The sequence below is a fragment of the Rattus norvegicus genome, chromosome 16, assembly GCF_036323735.1.
Source record: "Rattus norvegicus strain BN/NHsdMcwi chromosome 16, GRCr8, whole genome shotgun sequence".
Lineage (NCBI taxonomy): Eukaryota > Metazoa > Chordata > Mammalia > Rodentia > Muridae > Rattus > Rattus norvegicus.
The window spans coordinates 979,409-1,003,518 of record NC_086034.1 but is presented as its reverse complement, the minus strand read 5'-3'; the positions used below and the strand labels follow the sequence as shown (position 1 = coordinate 1,003,518).

Sequence of the window (24,110 nt, the reverse complement as noted above, 5' to 3'; positions counted from 1 at the left end):
AAGAAGGAAGCCTGATTTCTTTTTTACCTGGAGCTGCACCTCATAGTCTGTGTGAATTACCACATGCACCCCAGTGTGTACATCTTGGGGGACATGCATCAACTCTTTCTCGCACAGCCCCATCCTACCTGCACCTTCTTATGCAGACAAGTCACAATCACACCTGACCACCCTTGGCTGCTCAAATCCCCGCAGAGGGCCACACACCTGTGGAGACGTTCCATCCACCTGCCAGAGCAGCCCTGTCCTGTGCTTTAACAGTCAGGCCACACTCTGCGCAGACATCTGTGTTCACATCAGCACCACACCGGTCCAGGCTGAGATGGCATGATATAGAGAGAATGGCCTTGGGAGGTTTCTAAGCGCTACGGGCCCACCGTCTGCTGGAGTTGGCTGGTTTGATCTGAGGTTTTGGCCGTGTTGTTAAATTTTCAGTAACAATCTAAACTCACTGACCATACACATGGGACCCTATCTGCAGTCTGTACCTCCACTTCCTCATTCTTGAGGTGAGAGAACTGCCGAGCTTGGGCATCTGAGGCCCTAGTTGACTACACAGTTGTCAGGGTCATGGTTTATGGACCGAGAGTCAGCATATAGAGTTCTCTTTGCTGCTGTTATTGCTATTGACTGGCTATTCAGAGAATTACCTGGAAGCTCTGACCAGGTACCTGTGGCAGGAAGTCCTGTCCCATGTGGGGCTGGGTGTTTGAAACTCCTCATTCCTGCCCCAAGTCACTTGAGCCCTGCCATAATCCAACACTTCGCCTAGGTTGGGTTGTACTAAGCTACCCAAGAGGGTCGGTCCCACTATGCCCATCTTGACTCTGGACACCTTTTCTCTTCAGATTCAGGAGCTTCCTCCTAGGCTCTTGGAACCTGGGGTACATGATGGGGTTCTGGTAGTTTTGCTTCCCCTCTGTACATTTCATTACAAGAAGAGGGGTGGGCGGTCCAAGGGCAGACAACACCACACACAGAGGCCCTGGAGAACCCACAGAGATTCAGTCACAGGCAAGGGATGTATGGCCAAGGTCTACAGGAATGGAAGGAATGTGCATATGGCGGGGGAGTGTGTATTCGTGTGTGGCAGTGTGGCAGTCAGCAACGTGAGGGTTGGGAGTCAGATGGGAGCAGGAGAGCTGGAGAGGTTTGTTGTGTGTGTGTGTGTGTGTGTGAGTGTGTGTTGTGTCTCTCTGCCTATCTGTTTTGTAGATGTCTGGGTAAACATGGGGTGTGCATACTGTGCGTATATGGCTTGTTATAGGCAGACTGTAAATGTGTCTGTGTGTGTGTAGAGTGTGAGTGCTTTGTGTCTGCTATGGGTGGATTGTTTGTATATATGTATGGGGTATAGGAGTCCTGTGTGCAAAGTAATGCATGTGCAAAGGGTGGTTTCTTCTGGTGTCATTAGTGTGTGCTGTGTGTGGGATGAGTGATACATCTGTGGTCATAGAAATGTGGAGGGTGTGCGTGTCCATCTATGTGTATAGTATGTGTGGTGTGTCCATTTTGCACGTTGGCATGCATGGGTACATTTGCACTGTAAGCAGCAGGTCTATCTGTCTGCCAGATTAGGTGGTGTGTTGTGTTGTTGTGTATGTAATGTGGGCCGGTTGCCTTTGTGTTGTGAGGTGTGTATAGAATGTGCATGTTTGTGGCCAGGTTGCCTGTGGACTGATACATGTGGAGTGTGTATCATGTGTGTGTGGGTGTAATGGGCACATTACCTCTAAGTGGGAGTGTGTGTGGGCTATGAAACTAGTCCAGGGTGTGCAGGTTTGTCATCTCCAGGTGAGAGTGTATGGTATGTCTATATTGTGCAGGGTACCTGTCTGTGGAGGAGACATCATCTGGAAAGGAGAGTCTGTGTACTGTGACATACATGCTGTGGGCAGGATGTCTATGGGTAGGAGTGTAATAACGTATAGCATTGTGGGCAGGATGTCTATGGATAGGAGTGTGATAATGTATAGCACACACACACATATACATATATATTGTGGGATGTGTGTGTGCTCTGGGCGTGTTATCTGTAAGTGGGTTTGTGGTGTGTATGTTGTATGAAGTGTGCATACCGTGGGCTCGTTATGGGCAGGTTGGGAATGCATATGTATATGTGTGGCATGTGAGTGTTTTAAGCATTCTATGGGTGGGTTGCATGTATATATGTATGGGGTATGTATTGTGTGGGATGTGTATGTGTGGGCATGTTATGGTCCAGTTGCCTGTGTGTGTGCGAATATGTTGTGGGCAGGTTGTTATCTCTCTGTGTGTATGTTTTATGTGTATTATGTGGGATGTCTGTGTTATGGGCAGAATCTCTCTCTCTCTCTCTCTCTCTCTCTCTCTCTCTCTCTCTTTCTGTGTGTGTGTGTGTGTGTGTGTGTGCGTGCGTGCGTGTGTGTGTGTGTGTGATGTGCATATCTTGTGGGGTTTGTATCTGTGGTGGGTAGGCTGTCTGTGGGGTGAAGGCTTTTTTGTGGCTGTGAGTATGAGATCAGCGTGCCTTGAGCATGAGCGCGTGGGGAGGTAGGAGAAGGCAAGCAGGCAGGCAGCAGGCAGGCTGATGGCCAGGGCCTCCCCCGCCCTGTGCACAGTGGCTGGGTTGACAGCCGGGCGGAGAAGAAAACTAGACGTCAGGGAAATCAGTCAGAGACAAATCGATTCCCTTTAGAGGTGAGGAAAAGCAGATGCTGCGGCTGCTGGTGGCCTGTTAGGCTCTGAGCCACATCCATCTCAGCCCGCCCCTCTTCTGCTGGCTGCCAACGCCCCGCCTTTGTTAGGGGCCTTGCTGTGGGCCTGCTGCCTCACTGTCTTGCCAGCTTTTCTGTGGCAGGTCACCCTCCTGCATAGAGCACCATACTGGTGCAGGGTGTGCATAAACCTGCACATGGGAGCACATGTGCCAGCATGGCACTGGAGAGGTAGGAACTTTGTCATGGCCCTCATCCCAGGGCACTGAAGTCATGGCCACTGACTTGCTTGAGGACATCCAGGGAACAGGACAAGGCTGGGCCTTGGAGATGTGTCCCTCGGGCAGTACGGCCAAGATGGCCCCCACATCATGCTGGTCTCAGCAGTAGGGATCCATCCTGTGGCCAGGTAAGAGCATCAGGCCCAGAACCCTGTTGCCTGCCAAGTGGCCCTGAGAGGCCATACTCACATGGGAGCCTTGATCCTTCACTCACTGGTGTGTGTGGGGGGTGTCACGTGTCCCTGGACTGCAAGCTAGTCTCAGCTGTCTGGATAGCAGCCAGCACAGTCAGGCCTGACTCCTGGCCTGGGTCTTGCTGATTCTTCAGCTGTCAGTTTGCCTAGATCCCAGTCCTTCTCCTCTGTAACCCCTTTCCCACTAGATTTAAACAGTCAAGACAGGCCAGGAAGCCAGGGCCAGGCCTGTGCCTGCCTAGGGACAGGACTCCCTTACACAGGGAGCTTTCTGAGTTCTTCTGTCCAGACTCTGGGTTGACAACTTGGGCCTGCCTTCAGAGAATGTGGCCGCTGGTTAGGAGGTGCACAGTGCCTCCCCTGAGACTGAGATGCAGAGAAACACATTGGAAGGCCCCCACACCCCAAAAGCTTCCTCCTGTTCCCCTCCTCTTCTTCCTCTTCTTTCTCCTTTTCTTCCTCTACTTTCTCCTCCTCCTCTTCTTCCTCTCCCCCTCCTCTTCTTTCTCCCTCTCCTCCTCGAGGCTGGATGCTTTAATTGAAGCTGATCTTTCTGCAGGAGGATTCTGCTTCTTCTTCCTCTTCCAGCATCCCTAAGAACTGTCCCTGAACTACAAGACTTCATGTCCTCGTTCGTGGACCAATGACTCTGCAAGCACAGTGGTTCTCCCTTCCTTCTCTCAGACAGCAGGCTTTGTCTGGTACAAGTGCTCTATAGTTTATCATGAATCATCTGAGGGTATGTTACCCAGCTGAGCAGCTGGTAGAGGTAGCCATTGCTGGGGTTTGGTTTCAGTGGTGCCTGATGCTGGCCCTTGAGACTGATCTCAACTCCAGACTCCCAGGCACATCCTGACACATCTCTACTTGTCGGAGCTCGTCGCATTCTGAAATCTGGAACTTGCACCATAAGACCTGAGCTCCTAGCTCTGGCTGTGTGTCTGCAGACAGATGTTACACACCTCTCTATGCCTTGTATTCTCTTGTGTTGAGGGAAGTAGAGCCTTGCTCACTCCAGAGGAAGGCAGAGAAAGTCAGGGGCACAAGAGCTGTTGGGAGTAACGGCTGTGTTTTAGCTACTGGTGGTCAGGGGCTTGCTCATGGGAGTCTTTCCAGGGCCCACCCATGGTCATGATCCTCCTCATTGTCCAGGCAGATGGTAGAGGCCAAGAATCAGTCTACGAACACTGATTGAGCCAGTTTGGGGCCAAGCCTTGCTGTGGCAGATAGCACTTGGCTTGATGCCTGGCCTATGGGATGAATTCAAAGACATGGCTGCTGAAAGAGTACGTGGATATGGGCATGGATGTCATTGGATGTCCCTTGCTCCCAGGAGGTTCCAGTCTCACTGAGACCTGCTGGGGTATCGGACACAGAGTGGGGATAAAAGAGTAGACTCTGAGTCCTTTACTGTTTCTGTATCGAGCAAGAAAACTGAGCTGGGGTGTGTGACCTCGAAAGACCGTGTTTTGCTGTGATATACTTTTACATATAGCAAGAGGTGCAGTAGGATCAGGTCCATACCCTTAGACTAACTACATATGTCCAGCACTAAGCCCTTCTATAGGCCATGGCGCTAATACTCGTCCACTGAGCTGTGCTAACCAGCTTCATGGCGATGATAAGGGTCCTGATGTGTAGTTGCTTGTCCCAAGTCTCAGAGGCAGGGTAGAAGTGGAAGCTGTTTGTGTTGTGCAACAAAGATGGTAAGGCACAGAGGGGCACAGGTGACCGCAGGGCCCAAAGGGCCCAAGGAAGAATCCACTGTGAGAACTGGATTGATGAAACCAATGGGTTGCAGGAAGAACTGGGAATATATAGTTGAGATACCTGGAGTAAGAACGTGCCCCATTCATGGCAAGTGCCTGTAGCTGTAGCTATGTGCTGTGCTGCATACATCCCCCTACCTCATTGCATCTGTCTGTGACTGAGGCCTGGGAAACAGGCCCAGAATCTCATACATAAGACCTTCCTTTGGCCCTGAGAATCATCTCAGTTCCTCTCCAGGCCATGCTGCAGACCCTCTTCCCAAGTGCCTGACTAATTACAGGTCCACAGCCCAGGGTCAGTTAATGTCCCCCTCCAGGTCTCCCAGACCACTGTCTGACTCTGGATTAGGCTCATTCTTCATGCAATCAGCAGTCAAGGCTGGGTCACTTCCTCCAAACAGCAGCTCCCAGAGCAACACTCTGCAGTTGCTCTTCTCTTTTTTTTAACTCCTGGAAGCAGAGGCAGCTGACTTCTCGCCCCTGCCTGTGTGTTCTAGCTTCTGACATCACTTGTCACCAAAGCTCTAAAGACCCCTCCATAGGTTGCAAAGGAAACAGTGTAAGAGGAACACTGGCCTTCTGTCTTTACAGAGCTGGAGAGAACCAATGTCTTAGCAGTGCCCAATGCATTTGCAGGATTTCTTAGGTGTCCCACAGCACCTCTGCCCCCACCTCAATCTGACAAAAATGCCACAGGAAGTTCACAAAAAGCCCAAAGCAAGACTACGGTTCTTTACATTGGCTACCTGTGCTTGCAAGTGTGAAGAGAGTGCACGGCTACTGGTGCTGAGACAGCTAGGGTGAGGGCCGTGGGAACATGGCTGGGTGGGCAGAAAGGACAGGGGGCATTTTCTCAACACTTCTCCGAAGGGGGAGAGGCAGATTCCAGCTAAGTGAGATCTCTGGGGTTCTGAGCCCTTACAAGCTCATAGTCTTACCCTGCATAAGTAATAATGGGGTTGTGGACCCAAAGTGTCCTTCTGTGTTGGGACTTGAAATCATATAACGCTGGGTTCAGGATTGTAGGACAAAAATGTTCTCCAATAAGTTTGGGCTCCATAAGGCCCAAACTTAGCTCTTCTCCTTGAACACTGTCACAGTTTAGTCCTGGGTCACAGGGATTGAAAGAATGGAAAATATGAGCTATCATAACTCATGTAATATCAGTCCCTTCCAGGACAAGGAGGAGTCCATTTTATAGGTAGAGAAATCAAGACCCAGAGGGAGAACAAATGGATTGAAGGCATGTGACAAGTTAGTGACCAAGCTGAACCTTGAGATGAAGCTCTGTTACTATCACTGAGGTTCTGGGGGGGAGGCGTTGGGTCCTTCTATTTATGCTTATATGTGTGTGCATATGTGCATGTTCTGGAAGTCAGGTATCTTTCCAGGGCTTCTTTTTGATGCAAGGCCTATCATGGCCTGATGGCCTGCCAGATTCTCTGAACACCTTGTCCTACTTACTAAGGTTACTGCATAGCTGGAATTCTTGCAGGTAAGTGGCACCTTCCAGACATGGGGTTCTGCTTCCATGCAACCAAGTGGCTCCATGTCTTTATTTGACAAGAATGTGTCTGGAGGTAGCTAGCAGATTAACCGAGGTGGAAGTGGGCCAGTGTCATGCCCTTACAGCACCCAGGGGTGGAAGGGTGCTTTCTTACTCTCCTGCTGACCTTTCCCAAGCCAGGGCACCAAATCATGGCCACAGACTTGTGCAGTGGCTGTTTAAAGCCAGGTCTTTCACAGGGATCCATGAATGACTCCCAGTATGACTAGTGGATAACTAAGACAAGTGAGTTGTAACTGGGACTGGCTAGAAACATAGTTTCAGGTCTGCCCCATTCTCTAGTCAGATCTGCTAGAATTTGTCAACCTATGCTCATAAACCTTTTTCCTGTGTTGAGTAGTTTCTACACTGGCACTTTACCCTGTCCTCAAGGAAAAGATGATATTTTCCCCCAGGAGAATCCAAGGTGGTATTAAAGAGGTGGGTATTCCCAATGGGACGAGACCTACTGAAGCTATTCACTTGCTGATCTTACCAGCAACCTACCCTTCCACAACCATCTATCCATCCACCCATCCATCCATCCATCCATCCATCCATCCATCCATCCATCCATCCATCCACATACCCATCTATTTACTTACCCACACTTTTATACACCTACTCATCCACTTATCCATATACCTATCTACCAATTCATTCATTGATTCATTCACTTATTCATTCATCTACCTATTCATGCATTCAGCCACTCACCCACCCATTCAACCATCCATCCACCCATCCATCCACCCATCCATCCATTTCATCCACCCACCATCCATCCATCCACCCCTCACCCATCCATTTACTTACCCACACATCTATATATCTACTCATCCACTCACCTATCCATACATCTGTTCATCCATCTATTAACCCTCCCATTCACCCACTTATCCATATATCTACCTACTCATTCATTCCTTCATTCATTCCTTCCTTCCTTCCTTCATTCATTCATCTACCCATACATTCAGCCACCCACCCACCCACCCATTCAACCATCCATTCATCCATCCATGAACCCACACGCTTGTTTTCATCTAGTACATGATAAGTTGTACCTAGAAATTGAGATGGAAAAACCCCTCTACCCCCAGCTTTCCTAGAAGTACCAACCATGTGTCAGGGGATATGGATTTGTGCCCCCCTAGATTGGCCAGAGCAATTGATGCTTCTTTAGAGCAGTTGTTTGTGTGGGTCCAAGCAGGGAAGGACAATGGGTAAATTTGTCCCAGATGTTTCTGTGCAAGTTATGGAGTGTTGTCCCTTCAGCCTGAGCCTGAGCCTGAGCCTGCTGTCATTGTTCTCACTTTACAGATAGGACAATTGGGGCTCGAGGACTCAATGGCTGTAAACCCTCAAGAGCCAGAGCCAAGACTAGAGTGTGGTCAATTCCTCCTGACCTCAGAGTCTGGGCCCTGTTCTTTCCTCCTGGTTGCCTTTCCTTTGTAGGCCTGGGGATGGGTTTTGGAAGAGAAAGGCAGATAGATCGTCCAATTCTTTTAGCAGCAGTAGTGGGTTTTTTGTTTTTGTTTGTTTGTTTTGTTGTTTGTTGTTTTCTAAGACAGGGTTTCTCTGTATAGCCCTGGCTGTCCTAGAACTTGCTCTGTAGACCAGACCAGCCTCGAACTCACAGAGATATGTCTGTCTCTGCCTCCCAAGTGCTGGGATTAAAGGCCTGTGCTGTCACTGCCCTGTTTGAAATGCTTACACTTACCCATGCTGCCTAGACATGAGCGAATGCCTATGAGTGTGAAGCTTCCTGTCACTGAATCCATGCAAGCAGAAATCAAAACCTCCTGGCTGTGCTGGTGGCCTTGCGTGAGCACAGGTGTAGAATGAAGCCGGGGAGAATGTGAGTATTCCCATTTTACAGATAGGTGAAATAGACAGATCCATTTTTCCATCTCTGCTCCTTGGAAACACTTCCACAGTGGCTTCCTAGGCTCCCTAGGTTTCAGTGATGTGCTTGGACATATGCAAATGACTGGTTTGAAGACTCACCAATCTGCTTGGGCAATCCAGGGAGGCACAAATCCATGTGACCCTAGAGCCTATTTCTGGATCAGAGCCTTGTGGATGGAGGGACCTTTAGCCAGTTCCTCGTCTGTGGACTCTGATGGATCCCTGTCAACTCCCAAGCATGTCCAGAGAGCTGTAATTGGAGTTGGGGCCACATGCCCGAGAGGTGCTCACCACAGGGTCAAGTGCAGACATGCCCCTGCAGCAAGGACCTGGCGAATCAGTCTCTCAGACAGAGTCCCTGTCTTGGGTGCCCTGCCCTACCTCATCCCCAAGAAAGAAACTGGTGGTGTCTGGGTTCCACACGTTTTGTCTCCTCTGGGCCTCTCCAGAGCCTTGGGAAGGAAACAATGGCATTACTATGAAGAAGTAGAACCCCAGGCTCCCAGGCTCATGTGGCTCACTCAGGGCCATTGGCCACATCAGATGGGATCTGACTTTGGTTTTGGGAGTGCCAGGTTTAATTTCCTGATCATTCTAGGGAAAGATATAGGAGCCAAAGATAGGCTGCAAGAGGTCAGGGTCACAAGCAGCAGAAGTCTGGGTGGGTCACCCTAGCTAACCATGCCGTGCTTCCATTGGCCTTTCTGAGCAGTCTATGAAGGGTGAGACCCTGCCCTCGCTGCCAGGCTGGTAGTTCAGCTTTTGCATGGGTGCCCATCCTTGGACATTCCTCCCACAGAGAAGTTGGGACTCTGCGACCTTCTTTTGGATGTGAGCGTATCTGTGACTTTCATATCCAGTGAGCGTGGCAGGAGAGACCCTGACCCTAATCCAGTTCCCCAGTTTCCCAGCTTCCTAGCTTTCATCGTGTTACTAGGATACTTACTCTTTTTTTTTTTTCTTTTTTTCGGAGCTGGGGACCGAACCCAGGGCCTTGCGGTTGCTAGGCAAGCACTCTACCACTGAACCAAATCCCCAACCCCAGGATACTTACTCTTGAAGCCTTTGTTTGAGTATGAAGTGTCCCCTCTCAGGCTGCTGTGTCTAGAGGAAGCTCAAGAGGCCATGCCAGAGGCATGGTGGCCCCCAGTCCCTGAGGAACACAGTCACCTAGACTTCTTGTCTGCTTGAGTTTTCCAACCCAGGCCCTAGACACTGTGGCATAGAACTATGTCATCTCTGCTGTACCCCATCTGCTGAGTCCCAGGCCCACAGAGAGCTAGACACATAAACTGTCCTAAGCCCAGAGAATTTGAGGGCTTTGTCATTCAGCAGATGACCAAGGCAGCTGTGGCAGGTGTGTTCCGTCGTGTGGTCACCATGGGAGCCCCCTCCAGGCCATTCACCCCATGTTTAGGAGCTAGGCTGAGCTCCTACTATCAAGGCAAAACATTGTTTAAACTGGAGGCCATGAGACTGTGACTGTGCATTTCCTGGGGATTGGTTTTTGCTTCTGCTACACATGTTCCATTGTGTGTGTGTGTGTGTGTGCTGTGGCCTTGGGTGTGTGACTTAGACTCCTATGCCTCTTCTACTCTCTCTCAGCTGGGAGGGCTTGGGTAGGTGAGTGAACTCAGTCTCTGTGGTCTGTGAGCTAGGAGGGCCCACCTTCCTCCCTCAAAGGCCACTGTCAGAGCTGAGCATAGGCTTACAAATGCTCACTGTTCCTGAAGTCACCCTCTTCCTGGCACTTGGGACCGTGCATAGGACTTAGTGGTTTACAAAGCACTCTCTGTTCCTCCTAAGAGCCCTGTGGGGTGTGTCAGGAGCACCCCCTGACCAAATGAGGAGACTGGGGTTGGGGCACAGAGCACTGTGGCCTGGTCTCAGCAGTGGGCTCCAAACCCAGGGTTCTTCTACTCTCATGAGAATTCCCTCCATGCTCTCTCACTCTCTCAGGGCTACTGGCTGACTTGTCTAATCCCACTATTGCATCCCCTCTGCTTCCTCTGGGCTCTGCCCTTCCAGAACTGTCACTTGTATCTCTTTGGATAGCCTCAAGTCCTCATGTATGAAATGAAGGAGAATGGCAAGATGACCAAGGGCTTACTTAGCTCCAAGAGTCTCGGGTAGGTTCCAGATCTGAGAGCGTCTTGTTCAAAATGGCCATCGCTCCTCTGGTGGACACAGATATCCCATGTCTGTGAAAAATAAGAGCGGTCATCCCCAGTTTGGCTCCATTTTGCCTCAAGTTTCTCTGACAATGGCAGGAGAACAGCTCAGTCTCTGGGGTCTCTTGCGGTGTGAAGCCCCTCATCCGTTTTCCCGTAGTGCCTGGCCTCCCCTGAAGACCCTAGTTAGGCCAGGAGGTGGCGCACACCTTTAATCTCAGCACTGGGGAAGCAGAGGCAGAGGCATGTGGATGTCTGAGTTCAAAGCCAGCCTGGTCTACAGATCAAGTTCTAGGACCCCCAGGGCTACATAGAGAAACCCTGTTTAGAAAACAAATAAACAAACAAACAAACAAACAAATAAACAAAACCAGCAACAAGGAAAACGTCTGTTCTTAACTGTCTATTTGTCCTCTCCTCATGCTCAGACCCAGAAAGGCAAGGCCCAGACCTGCCCTCTAGGCTTTCCCAGTGTTCCACACTGGGAGGGAACCAATCAGCACTGTATGTTCACATGTATGAGCACATGTGCATGCACACGCACATCCACACGTACACATGTATATGAATGTACATACCACACCATGTTTATATGTGTGGAGGTCAGAGGACATCTTGTGGAAATCAGGTCTCACCTTCCACCATTATGGGGCCTGGGGATTGAACTTGGGCTGTTAGGCTTGACAGCAAGCACCTTTACCTGCTGAGACATTCACTGACTGTAAATGATATTTGATAAGCAAACAATGAAGACAAGACTGTTCCATTCTTAAATCTCTCCATCCTCATCTGCCCAAGCCTAAAGCTGAACCAGGGAAGGATGTATTCCAAATAGTAGCATTTTGGTCTCTATGGGATTCCTTTTGTTGAGCAGTTTGCTGGTACGACGTCATTCTCCCGAATGTGTCTTTCTGTCTATTCTGTGTCTCTCTGTAATGAAGACGGCCAGGAAAAGTGCTTTACAATGAGAAGCAGTTATGACTTTCCCAAGCGTGGGACTCTATAACGTTATTTGTTATATGTCATGAATGTTGTGTAACCAATTGGGTAATCCCTTGTTGCATGTCCTACCAGGAGGCTCAGGTCTAAACACTGACACTTTGAATAACATTTAAGACCCGGGGTCTCTCTTTTTTATCAGTCAGATTTTCAATTCTTATGTTACTGCCCATTTCTCCATTATTGCTTTATATAACCTTATGATTCCTTTATGGATTGGGGTATGCTCTAAATCACCGGAGCAAAGAAAGACTTAATTGAGTGTACACACAAAGTATTCACTCCAGTGCACAATGTCATCAGCTGACCCACAGTTTGGCCCACAGGCTGGAGAGAGCTGGTGCTAGCTTCTGAGGCATACGCTACTATAGGCTCCAGCCACACAGAGCCCTGGTAGCCTCTTCTATGTTCTATGAGCTATGACCTGCAATGGGTCGCTCTCCTATGATGAGCAGAAGTCTGGATCCCAGCCATTCTCTGGCCTCACCACACTGCACTGGCAACCTTCTGGCTTGGCTGTGCTTCCTGCCCTCACTTCAAGTCCCTCTGTGTCACTGCTTAAAAATGTTCCCAAGAAACTAGCACAGTTCTATGCTTTGCTAAGCCACCACCTATTCCTTAAGAGTGTGTCTGGCTCTAGTGGGCGTGGGACTAGACCATCTGGGCTGGCCTGTTGGTATTTCTCTGGCCTGGACCAGAGCAGAGGTCCTGGTGACAAGGCAGGTGTGGATCCTAAGTTGTGACAGAGCCAATCTCACACTATCCACATCTGAAGAGGAGTGTTTAGCCTCGGTGAGCCCATTCAACAGACAAGAAAACTCAGGTTTGGAGAGATGAGGTTGCCCAAGGTCTCAAGGTCGAAGGTCAAGGTGGGTTTACTTTCCACTTGGTGCTAAGTAGCCTTTGTCACACCCCCTTTACCCCCAAGTACTATGGCTTGGTGGAGATTGGAAAGTTTCTAGACATTTGGCTAGAAGGTCCTCTGAGGGATGCAGGGACACCACCACGTGGTGCCACAGACAGGGCATGGGCAGTGTAGTCCCTTCCTTTTCCTCTAGAAAGCACCATGTAAGAAGGGGATTCTGGCCATGTGTGGCTGATGGCCACCTGACACAGAAACTGGGGGTTGAGCTGGAGGAGGTGTTTGGGGACAATGAGCCTTTCTCGGGTAGACTTCTTTATGGCCTCTGCCTGCATTCAGGACTGTGCCCTCCGCCCTTCCCACAAAAGCCAACCAGAGCAGGTCATTTAAGAGCTGCCGGTAACAGGATATGCAAGCACCCCATCCCTAGCCTGGGAATCAAGGCAGCTGGTGCCCATCCCTGTCGGAGTGATCTCGAATCTGTCCTTTGACTCGGGCAGCATGAGTACTGTCACCTGTTAAAGAATGGGCTTTGAGGTCCTGCCTCCCTCCCTCTGTCACAAGCAGAGTCTGTTGGCCGCAAGGTGTTTCCCATCTCACATCTGAAATCACAGTGCGGAAGTGATCCCCAGGGGTTCTCTGGGAACATCCTCCTGCTACCACCTCTGATTGTTGAAACCACAAACCCCTCCAACAAAACCCAAAAGGCGTCCGGTGCACCAGGGCTCACCCAGGCACCCATGGCATTTGACTTGGAAACTGCTGCAGAGGGTTGGTTTCTGCTTGCTGCCCTGCCATGAGGATCAGCTATGGCCTTGTGCCTTTCCCTAAATATTTATCGAGTGCCTGTTCCTTACTTGGAGGCCCAGCATGCAGCACTGGAGTGGGAAAGGCCCTAAGGCATCAGGGTAGGGAGAGTTCCAGCTTTGCTCTGACTCTGCAGCTCATCTTCCTGGACCGGAGCTGTCCCATGTGATGTGGGGCTCCTGATGAGAAAATATAATTAATCGAGTGACAGTGGCTGAGATAGCAAGTGTGGTTATTGTTTATCAAAAACAATAGGAAGCCACGGGCCTTTCTCCTGTGGTAGTCATAGTTCAATAAGTGATTAGGTGTGATTCTTTGGGTGGGGGAAGAAGTCTGCATGAGATGCTGGGGGTACATGGGAGACAGGGATGGTTTTTTGCTGCTGGCAATGACTTTCTTGCATAACAGGAAGTCCTGCCCAATACTGCTGGAGGAAGGTGCACAGTGAATTTAGAGAAGTCCCTACTCTGGGACTCTGCTGAGAGATACCTGCTCATACTCTTAGACACTGCCATCGTTGGTGGCTAGGCACATGGAGGCTTTGAGGCAATCCAAAGCAAGAGGGGAGCAGAACAGAGGCCAGCATGCTGAGGGCGGAAGCAGCCAGTTCCTCCCCACGTCAACAATATAACTCTCATCTACCACTTCCATTCACACTGCAGAGCCCCCACTGACCCGGGGAGTTTGTGCTACTAGAAGCAGATAGGACTGAAAAGTTACTGTTTCCAGACAAGAAGGTGTGTGTGATGTGGAGCTGGCTATGTGACAACACAGGGCTGAGTGGGAAAGGGTAGAGAGTGGACGGGTGCCATGGCTGTTTAGGCAACGGGGACATGTGTGCAGGCAGGTGGGCTGAAGCCTCGTCCCACACAAGAAGGGCTCTGAAGATTCAGGCAGACTGTGTGGAGCATCCTCTGGTCCTGGATTTCTTCCTATAGGAGGTGGACATTGTCCTCTGCGTCCTGTGTTCCTTCCCCTCCAGCTGTTGTTCCAGGAGGATGTCTCCTATGGATTCATTTATTCCCTGGCTTCTGGCTGGGTTTAGCCAGTGTGGCCTGTCAGAGATATGACTTCTGCATTACTCACCCCACGGTGGCTTAAAATGGACTCCTGAAAACTGGTAGGCTGAGACCACTGGAGACAGACTGTGCTTCTGGAAGCTGGCTGAGGTGCACCACAGAGATGGCTTGCCTCTGTCCCATACTCCTTTAAACGCTGTCTTAGGTGCTATCATCTGAAGGCTACCTCCTCTCTACCCCTCCCTTGTGGCATGATGCTGACCCTGTAAGCCCAGCAAAGGTAACACGTATACACACGCACGTCGCCTCTCTGTGCGGCTGCTGGGCCTTCCTTCCAGCATGTTGGTTCCTCTGGAAGGTGCATTACTTTTATGAACTAAAATCTGAAGTTACTTTATGTCACTTTTACTCTGTTCAGTGGCAGATGTGCCCAGATTGAAGAAGGGGAAAAGTCATCAAAAGTCAGATGTGGGCCCAGAAACATGAAACAGACATTTGACAGATGTGACCTGCCTCATGTGTTTATCTATGTGTGTATATGTGCATGTATGTTTGGAGCCAGAAGGTGGCATTGGGTGTCTTCTTCAATCACGTCACCTTTAGACAGTGTCTCTTACTGAATCTGGAGTGTGTCTACACGGGTTAACCAGTGAGCCCAGGGACCCACTTGTCTCCCTCCTGCCAGAGTTTGGGTTATGGGTTCATAATGCTGTACCTTTGTTTTTTTTTTTTTTAAACATGGGTTATGGGGATTCAAACTCAGGTCCTCAGGGGCTGGAGAGATGGCTCAGTGGTTAAGAGCATTGACTGCTCTTCCAGAGTTCAAATCCCAGCAACCACATGGTGGTTCACAACCATCTGTAATGGGATCTGATGCCTTCTTCTGGTGTGTCTGAAGACAGTGACAGTGTACTCACATACAAACTCAGGTCCTCATGTTTGTATGGAAAGCCTTTCGCCAACTCAGTCAGCCATCAGCTCCCAGATTCACTGTCATCAACCCACACACTGACTAAGTATTCCATGGGTAGTAGCGATGCCCCTCCTGTTGTGGGCTCTGACCCCACAGGGGTCTCAGAAGTGATTCCTACCCTTTGATATTTGACTGTTGGGATGGAGTGGCTCTCATTTCTAGAACACCAAGGCAGGTTTCCACCACCGCCTTCTGATGTCATTTAACCCTGTCCACAGCTCTTTTGTTGGTCCCTTAAGGGAACATTCCTCTGACAGGACTGCTACATTAGGTACAAACCTGGCCTCAGAGTCCCCAAGGGCCATCAGTGAATGCCTGGAGGATGGGGGATTCAAACCCGCCTCTCCCAGATGCATGCCCTGTGTCCTTTTCCAGAGCATGGTTCACAGTTCATAGTCGTCAGCCCAGCAGAGCATAGCAAGCTCTAGATTGGTTCCCCTGGAGCCTTCAAATACTCAAATTACCCTCTGCCTGCTGGGCCCACTTTCTGGTCCTGTGTGATTTTACATGTGTCATTTATAGGTTTGGAACTCCGTGGGGTCCAGGAGGTCCCTGGGTCCTCTAGTCTAGGGACAGCCAGCACACCAGGTTGAGTGACATGCCACCACATGTGTTCATCATTACTTGGGTCTCCAATGTTGAGCTCAAATGGACACTTCGGCCCAGCTTACGGCTACACAGCAGGTGAGAATAGAGCATACCGGTGTGACCTTTAGAGTTCCAAAGGGCTCACTTAATGAAGGTGCTGATGATGGCCATGGGGATAATGATGGAGAGAGTGGGCGTAGTGCTGGTGCTGACAGTGAGCGATGCTGACGGTGGTGGTGATAATGGCAAAGGTGATGGAGAAGGTAATCGTGGTGGTGGTGCCGATGGGGATAAACATACTAAGCACTGGTGAACACGGCTATGGTGGTGGTGGTGGCGACAGTGATAAACATGATTCACACTGATTAGCATGACTCTGTAGTGGTGGCAGCAGCGGTGGTGGCTGTGGTGGCTGTGGTGGCGTTGAATAATAACAATGATAACAGCAACAGTCTCCTGCATTTGCCACGTGCCGAGTGCTTGGCACACTTCATCTCAATTACTCTTCCTTCTTTCTAAACGTGTATAAAATTCTCTTTGGGTCGTGGATAGGGAGGAAGAAGACTCTTTAATTTGTGTTCCACTTGCTTCCCTGCTGATCGTAATATCTCTGTGATGACGGCCATGTCTTAGATGATGCTGGGTTGCAGAAGGGAAGTAACCCTGTCCGGAGTCACAGTGGTAGGAGGCGTGGCCAGGATTTGAGCTGGCTCTGTTGGGCTCCTCTGTTCCGGTGCCGTCTCTGTCATTTTCATCCACTGCATTTGAGAGTTGGGGAATATGGGGTTAATTAGTAGAGTACATGCCAACATACAGGAAGTGCCAGCACTGCATAAACCAAGCAGGCTGGTAGATGCCTATAAGCCAGCATCGTGGAGGTGGAAGCAGGAGGGTCAGAAGTTCAAGGCCACTCTCAGGACAAAGTAAATTTGAGGCTGGCTTGGGCTACATGAGATCCTATCTCAAAGAACGAGGACAAAAACACATTCAACTAAACAACTGGAGAGAGAGAGAGAGAGAGAGAGAGAGAGAGAGAGAGAGAGAGAGAGAGAGAACAGATCTTACCTGCATCAACAGTAGCCAATTTCCCAGCCTATACTGGGAAATGTTTATTAATTGAGCCTTTGAGAGGGTGACCATTGAGGACAGCAGAGTGGCCAGTGGGGAGGCCAGCTGCCGTAGTTCCTGCTGAGTCGTTGCTTCCACTGGGACTCTTTCTGTTTACTTCAAGGGAAAACCCCAAACAGAGCATCTGTGACAGCCAAGCTGGGTTTCCTAATAATTCTATTCCCAGACCAAATCACAGCTCAGGGACTGCACTGTCATCAACGTGATTACCTTGGGGGACAGAGACAGGGAGTTTTATTAAATGAGACAATCTTGCTAAAAGGAAGCCTTACATGAGACTCTAGGCCTTAAATAATATTAGTGTCAAGAGATGACAAACATTTCGGCACAGCAAGAGCACGCTGCCCAGGAGCCAGTGCTGCAGGGGAGGCCTCAGGGGCTAAAGAATCCAGAGGTGGCAGCAGACAGAGCAAGTCTCTGGCCCAGTGACCCCACTTAGGCGGGCTGAGGTTGACAAAGAAGTTCAGGGTCCTCTGAAGCCCTGTCCCAGGAGAGAGATCTCTTCTCTTCTACCTTAGGCACCATGACCCTGCCACTGAGCAGGTTCCAGTAGAGGGAAGAGCTGGTTGGATGCCAGTTCCATCCCTGCATCATGACGGGCTGCCCTGGGAAGCCTGTAAGGAGGTCTGAGGCAGCAACATGCAAGGTGTGCCAGGTCCTATTCACTGACTCCATAACCTTGGCCCCTTAGACTATCCCTGTGGATGTCTGCTTCCTTGTTCTGGGGACAAAATGAATGAGTCCACCTTGGTCTCTAAGGACAGTGCCTGACACACGGGACATGTCCAAAGTATTCTCTAACTCTGTCTTGTGTTTCTGTCCCTGACCTGTCCCTACTGCCCTTGACCTGTCCCTACTGCCCTTGACCTGTCCCTACTGCCCCTGACCTGTCCCTGCTGCCCTTGACCTGTCCCTACTGCCCCTGACTTGTCCCTGCTGCCCCTGAAGCATTATTGCTGTAGTTTGGGTCTGGAATAGTCTCTAAAGGCCTCTACTAAAGATTTGGGCTCCATCGACTCACAGAATCACTGAGAGGGGTGGTATCTGGTAGAAATTAGGCCATTAGTAATATGTCTTTGAAGAGACCAGGGAGAATCCCAGATTCCCTTTCTCTTTGCTTTATAGCTACCAAGAAATGAGCGATTTGCCACATCCCAACATGATATAACATGTTTTACGAGTTTAACAGGGCCAAGTCACCATGAATTAATTGGAGCCTTTGAGACTCAATGAGTTAAAATGGAACTTTCTGCCAGTAAGTTGATTCACCTCAGGTATTGGTTATAGCAACAGAAAACTGACTGACAGTTATGCACATACTGTCTACCTGGGACAGGGTAAAGGGACATGGAAGGGCCAGGTTCTTCAGGCCCTTGGGAGAATAGGTACTTCAGACCTGGCTCCATCCATGCCAGCCTGGTCTTGTTCATTCTCTCAAGGCAGCTTGGGGCGTTCTCCCAGGAATCTAGGAACAGATAGAACAGCCTCCTGCCTTGATCTGAGTGATTCCCAGGACAGCAGAAGGTGCTCTCGGAGGTAGTGAGGGACTGCTTGGACTAGACAGCCATCTATGCACCACACAGAGCAAACTGGCTCCAATCCTGGGAGGCAGCTTGGTTTGGCGAGATCTGGACCTGGGTGGAGGCCTTTGTCAGGGAGCTAGTGGTCTAGAGCACTAGGCTGGGTCTTATCTCCTTGCTGAGAGGCCATGAGCCATCAAAGGCTGTGGGCGGTCTACAGAGAGGGCAGTGTGTGTCAGGAGGCTCCACAGGTTTCCTTGGGGGCTTTCTCAACTCTGTCATTTCCAGATCCAGTTCTAGTTTGGCAGACATCAGGCCTGACTGCTCTGCTTGGGGCTTGCCCATGTCTCAGTGAATTTATGCTACTGGGCACTAGGGAAATCAGGGTGTGTGTGGGTCACCTAGGGAGATGTGATAGGGGCAGCCCACGGCCTTCAGCTCTGGGTTCCTTCCTGGCCTCCTCCAAGTGACATCACATTTTAGATCATCTTAGATCAAGGCCTGCCTCTGCCACCCCAAATATTGTCAGAGCCTAAGAAACCATCTAGTAGGTCTCTCGTTTGGAGCAGCTGGCCAAGGAGTCATTGTGCACACTGAGATGTTCACCGACCAGCAAGTGTTCGAGTCTGACCCAGGCTGACTTCTGTTCACAGAAGGGTCAGGGAGATACTCCAAAGGGACAGGCTGGGTCGGGAATGAGGATGGATAGCCACTTTGGAGAGAGGTCCAGCACATTCAGAGGTAGACATGTTAGGCATCAGAAGTCTTTTGGAGTGGCTCTGTTGGGAAGATGGCTTGGGAGCCCTGGTATAGGGCTGTGGCACTGGGCTGGGCCTTTATTGACAATGTCACTCTGCTTCAAGGATAAGCAGGTTCTCCACTCTTGCCAGGGAGGAGATACTGTCTTTCGTCCTCAGGATAGATTCCTCCTCCTCAGACTCACACCGAATGAAGGACCAACACCCGTGTTGGTTAATTACCCTCAGAGTGCCATGTTATGATGTTGCAGACAGGTAACCCCAGAGCAGGGTCATCATCAGAGACTCCCAGGCCCGCACTCGGTAGTAATGATTTAAGGGGTGTGGTCCCAGGTGGCTAGAAGCTGGTGTGAGCCCAGGCACACAGCCTAGGCCTTCTGCCAAGTTAGGGCTAGGGCTGGCTGGGCACTGGGTGGGAGGAGCTGGCTGGTCCTCTCATTCTCTTAGACTTGTGTGTCAGAAACGACCTTGATGTCTCCACTGACTGTTCCCTGTCACTCAATCCCCGACAAATATGGAGGGACATTTTAGAATGAGAAGCCCTGCGAGCCCTTCCTTCTTTTTTTTTTTTTTTTTTTTTTTTTTGAGCTGGGGACCGAACCCAGGGCCTTGCGCTTGCTAGGCAAACGCTCTACCACTGAGCTAAATCCCCAACCCCGAGAGCCCTTCCTTCTGTTGGCTGCCGTAATTCACCTGTCTGCTAGTGCCTCTCACCTGTTCAGTCTTTCATTAAACGTTTTAAAGCTTTATTGTTAGCACATATGTACGCATGTGAATGTGTGCGTGCACGTGTGTGTGTGTGTGTGTGTGTGTGTGTGTGTGTGTATGTGTATGCATGCGCACACATGTGTGAATGCCTAGGGTTCATGTGTGGAGGTCAAAGAACAGCTTTCGGGAGTCACACTTCTTTTGTACTCTGTTTCTAAGGATTGGGCTCAGGTTGTTGGGCACTAGTAGACAAGAGCTTCCTACCCACTGAACCATCTTGCCAGCCCATCTGCCACTCTGATTCAGCAGAGGTGCCCTCTTACTCTAGGCATGTCTCCTCACCCACGGATCATCCTCCTGTTAGCCTACGTTCACCTGTGCTCTGAAAGATGGCCCCCTCTTCCAGGTTCTTTCAATTTTCCTGGATCAAGGAATGCTTCTGAGGTACGCTATTTCCTGGCCAGGCTAGCAGAGCAGGTGGGGGCAGTGTGTCCCAGCTCTGGTCTCCTAGGGTCTGCCATGCAGGGGACATGTGAGACTCCACCTCAGTTTTTGCAGAATGAAACATTTTGTCTAGAACGAAAGACAGTGGATACTGGGAAGGTTATCCTCTACAGACCCCCACTGTATGCTGTATTCAGGGCCAGGCAGGCCCTTTTCAGAAGACAAAAATGGTGGCTCTGGAGCAAGACAGTGTATATTCAGCTCCCATCTTTGCTGCCGGCAAGCATGGTAGCCCAGGCAGGTGGCTAAGCCTCTTTTTTCTCCTCTGTAAACAGCTTTGCAAACATCATCCTGCATAGATTTACTGTGTGAATGAGTTACATTCCTACTTCATGAGTGACTCTGGACGCTCCTGACCCTGAGTGACCCTGAGTGACCCTGAGGAGCCCAAGACATGGATGTTGGTGGCCTGAGGGGAGACCGCAGAATGGAATGGCCAAGGGTTTGTGTACAACCCTGTTGCCTGGATATGAATCCTGTCAGCTACCTCAGGATGGGACCTGAGAACATTTGATGTTCTGGGCCCTAGTTAGAAAGCTGTAAACTGCTGGATGAATAACGGCTGCTTTCTTGTGGGATCCTGAAACTCAACCTAGTGTGCTAATGTAGGTGAGGCTACTCCCAGGTGCCCGAGACGTGGCAAACTCTCAATAAATGTAAGTGACTGCCACTCCCACTCGACAGGTGGGGAAACAGTCGTGTGGACAGAAAGTGACTTACTATTACAAGAGGGAGCCATTTAGATTCAGTTCCACTTGAATCTCGAGTCAAGGCGCAGTCTTATTTAGGTCCCCTTCCCCACCTCAAGGTTTAGGATTCCTGTGTCTTCAAAATCCTCTCTTTTGCTCATACCTGGAGACCCTTGGCCACCCTCCTCTTGGCCCAGATTTTACCCAGCTCCCTGAGCCTCCTTGAGGTTATATTTTGAGGGTACTTACCCTTCAGGAAGCAGCACCAGCTATGTCTGCTCATCGACCTTGGTGGTTGTGATGGGTCCCCAGGGCACCAATGCTCTTTACCGTCAAGGTCACCAATTTTCTCCCTCCACTTCTGTCTTCAGCAGCCTGTCTGTCCACTCAGCACCTTGGCAGGAAGCTGGCCGGTTTCCCTCTGTTCTGCTTCTGTGTGCTTGCTGAGCTCATGGGGGCTGTCAAGAGTGACTTCGGTCTCTTGCTGCGGAGTGCTGAGCCGGCAAGCTGGATCAGTGCTTGGCCATTGCTGCTGTGACAAGGGCTGGAGCGCACTCTTGAAGCAGGCACGTGCTCACCATCACGGGCAGCCGAGTGGGCAGGGCACCTCTTAGTCTAGGGATGGAGGCACTGGGGGTGGAAGGCAGTAGCCAGTAGGCTCAGTCAACAGTGGGGCCTTGAGGCTGGGGAGAAGTCTGATCCGGTTCCTGGAGGAGCTCAGCACAGGACATGCTGGAGTGACAAGGTTACCACTGTGGCTCTCAAGGAGAAGATGACCTCACACTCATATGGCTGCCAGTGCCCTGAGATTCTGCTGGGGTGTCAGTCTACTGACAACAGTCATCAGGCCTCCCATAGGAGCAAATCTAAAGCCTTTAGAATACATTCACAAGCAGGTGGGCTGGGGGAGAGCTTAGAGACTTGGTATCTTTCCTCTCCCAGACCAGGGGCCACCCTGGACATCTCAGAAAAAAAGGCAAGCCTTGCAGCCTGGAGCTCCTAGGTCAGGCTCAGGACCAAGCCATTACTATGGCTCAGTACCCACTTCTCTGAGCCCCAAAGCACTTAAGGGGGTGGCAACAATTGATGCCCCCTTCGCAAAGGTGGGGAAACTGAGTCCTAGAGAGGGTCAACAAATGATCCACAGCAACAGACAGCCAGGTCACAGATCACCACACCAGGTCTGAGGCTCGGTTCTGCAGCCCTGGTTTTAGTCAGCAGGATGCCCTGCAGAATGACTAAGCAGTGGGCAGGAGCGGGCATTGTGAAGGCTGCGTCCATCTGAAGACTGGACTCTGGTATGTGTGTGTGTGTGGTGTCTCCTGGGAGAGCAGAGGGAGAGGCCTCAAGGGCTGGGAGATCATCTTCCTTCTTTTGATTGGATAAGGTGGTTGTCAGAGGGATGAGTAGGCCCAGTGCTCTCTGACTAGCCCATACCTAGGGATTCACCCTTCCCTCTATACCCACCCCTCACTCCATGAGACTGGGTTTCTCTGGATAGTCCTGGCTGCCCTAGAACTCACTTTGTAGACCAGGTTGGCCACAGGTGGGCAGAGATCTGCCAGCTTCGGCCTCCCAGTGCACACATAAGGGATCTTTAACAAAATTACTAGGTACACTGCAGCTTGACTCAAGACTGTCACAGGAAATTCTTACCTCCTTCTGGGAGTGCCAGGCTAGTGACTCCCCACTACCCAGGTGTCCCCTGGGCTTTTACTACCCCCTAGATCCTCTCATTTTATCTGCAATCCAGAGACCTGTGTCCTTTGTGCCCTTTGGTTTTGTCTGCTTCCTCTCCACTTCTCTGACCCTTGCCTCCTGCCAGTCACTACCACCTCTTGTCTGCTGAGGACCAAGGGAGGACACTGGTTTTCATTGCTTCTCTGCACAGCTGCCCTTCACCTACACAGGGTCTTTGTAAGCACAGTATGGTTATGTGCTTCTGGTTCTTCCAAGGCCTCTCAGGTCAAGGCCCAATCTCTGAGCTTGTCCTTGAATTAGCAGGGTTCTTGGCCCCAGGGCAGCAGCAGTAGTAATCAGAGAGAACTTCCTGGAGGAAGTGACAACTAGGTTGAAAGACAATTGAGAGTAATGCCATATGCCCACAGGAAAGGCAGTGTAGGACAACAGTAGCTAAGGCCCTTCCTGAGAGACCCCACCCTCACTGTCCTCTACACTTATGGGATTTCTGAGAGGAAGCAGAGCTGCGAGGCCACACTTCCTGTCCTGCACAAGACATTCTGGGAAGTACCATGGCATGGCAGAGGGTGGGCAGGCAGCATCCACACAGGAAGGGGGCGCACCCGATGGGATTTGTTGAGCTCAGATAAAGGGCCCCAGGAATACCCAAAGAGGAAGTCCCCACTGAGCTCGCAGCCCTGGGTGTGGGCCTTTGGAGAAGAACAGGCCCAGAGAGACAGAAGCCAATACCAATAGTCTGGTGATAAGAGGTTTCAGGGGGCGGGTCTCTGCAGTTCCATAGCAGGGAGTAGGCAGGGAAGCCCCGTGTGTCCTCATTAGTGGACACAGAGAGACTCGGCAGGGGGCTCACATGGGGAGAGGAGAAAACGGTCTGTGCAATCATCTTTTCCTTGTGTCAAACTGTCTTTCTAACCTTGGGTGGTTCGCGCTTCAGGGGCAAAGGTGGAGGGCTTGCCCTATCAGAGAAGCTGGTTTGCTTGAACTCAACAGTTGCTGTAAAGTGGATTCCATTATGCCTATGAGGTGTTCGGAAAAACTGGATGGATCTGGCTGATGGATCTGGTGCAAGGTGAACTGATTCCCCTCGGGGCTGTTTGTCTCAAACTCAGCCCCCAGCTCGAGGAGCCGAGGGGCCGGGTTCTCCAGCTGCCTGTTGCAGCTGATACCGGATGATGGGCATCGCTTCTCCCTTTTGGGTCCTCAGTCTCTCTATCTGTGCAATGGGAATCTTAGATAATGGAAGCATAGGTACGTGGTGTGTGAAGAGGTAGGCGCTGGCCACACTT

At 50.6% G+C, this 24,110-nt stretch overlaps 1 long non-coding RNA gene across 1 annotated transcript; it reads right to left on the bottom strand.

The window, feature by feature from the left end:
* Positions 1-14,563: 14,563 nt before the first annotated feature.
* Positions 14,564-21,679, bottom strand: LOC134482436 (uncharacterized). The gene is made up of 3 exons (XR_010058531.1): positions 21,373-21,679; positions 16,882-17,154; positions 14,564-16,574 (listed from the first exon to the last, which is right to left on the bottom strand). It is a non-coding gene; the product is annotated as an uncharacterized LOC134482436 (long non-coding RNA).
* Between the last annotated feature and the right edge of the window lie 2,431 nt (positions 21,680-24,110).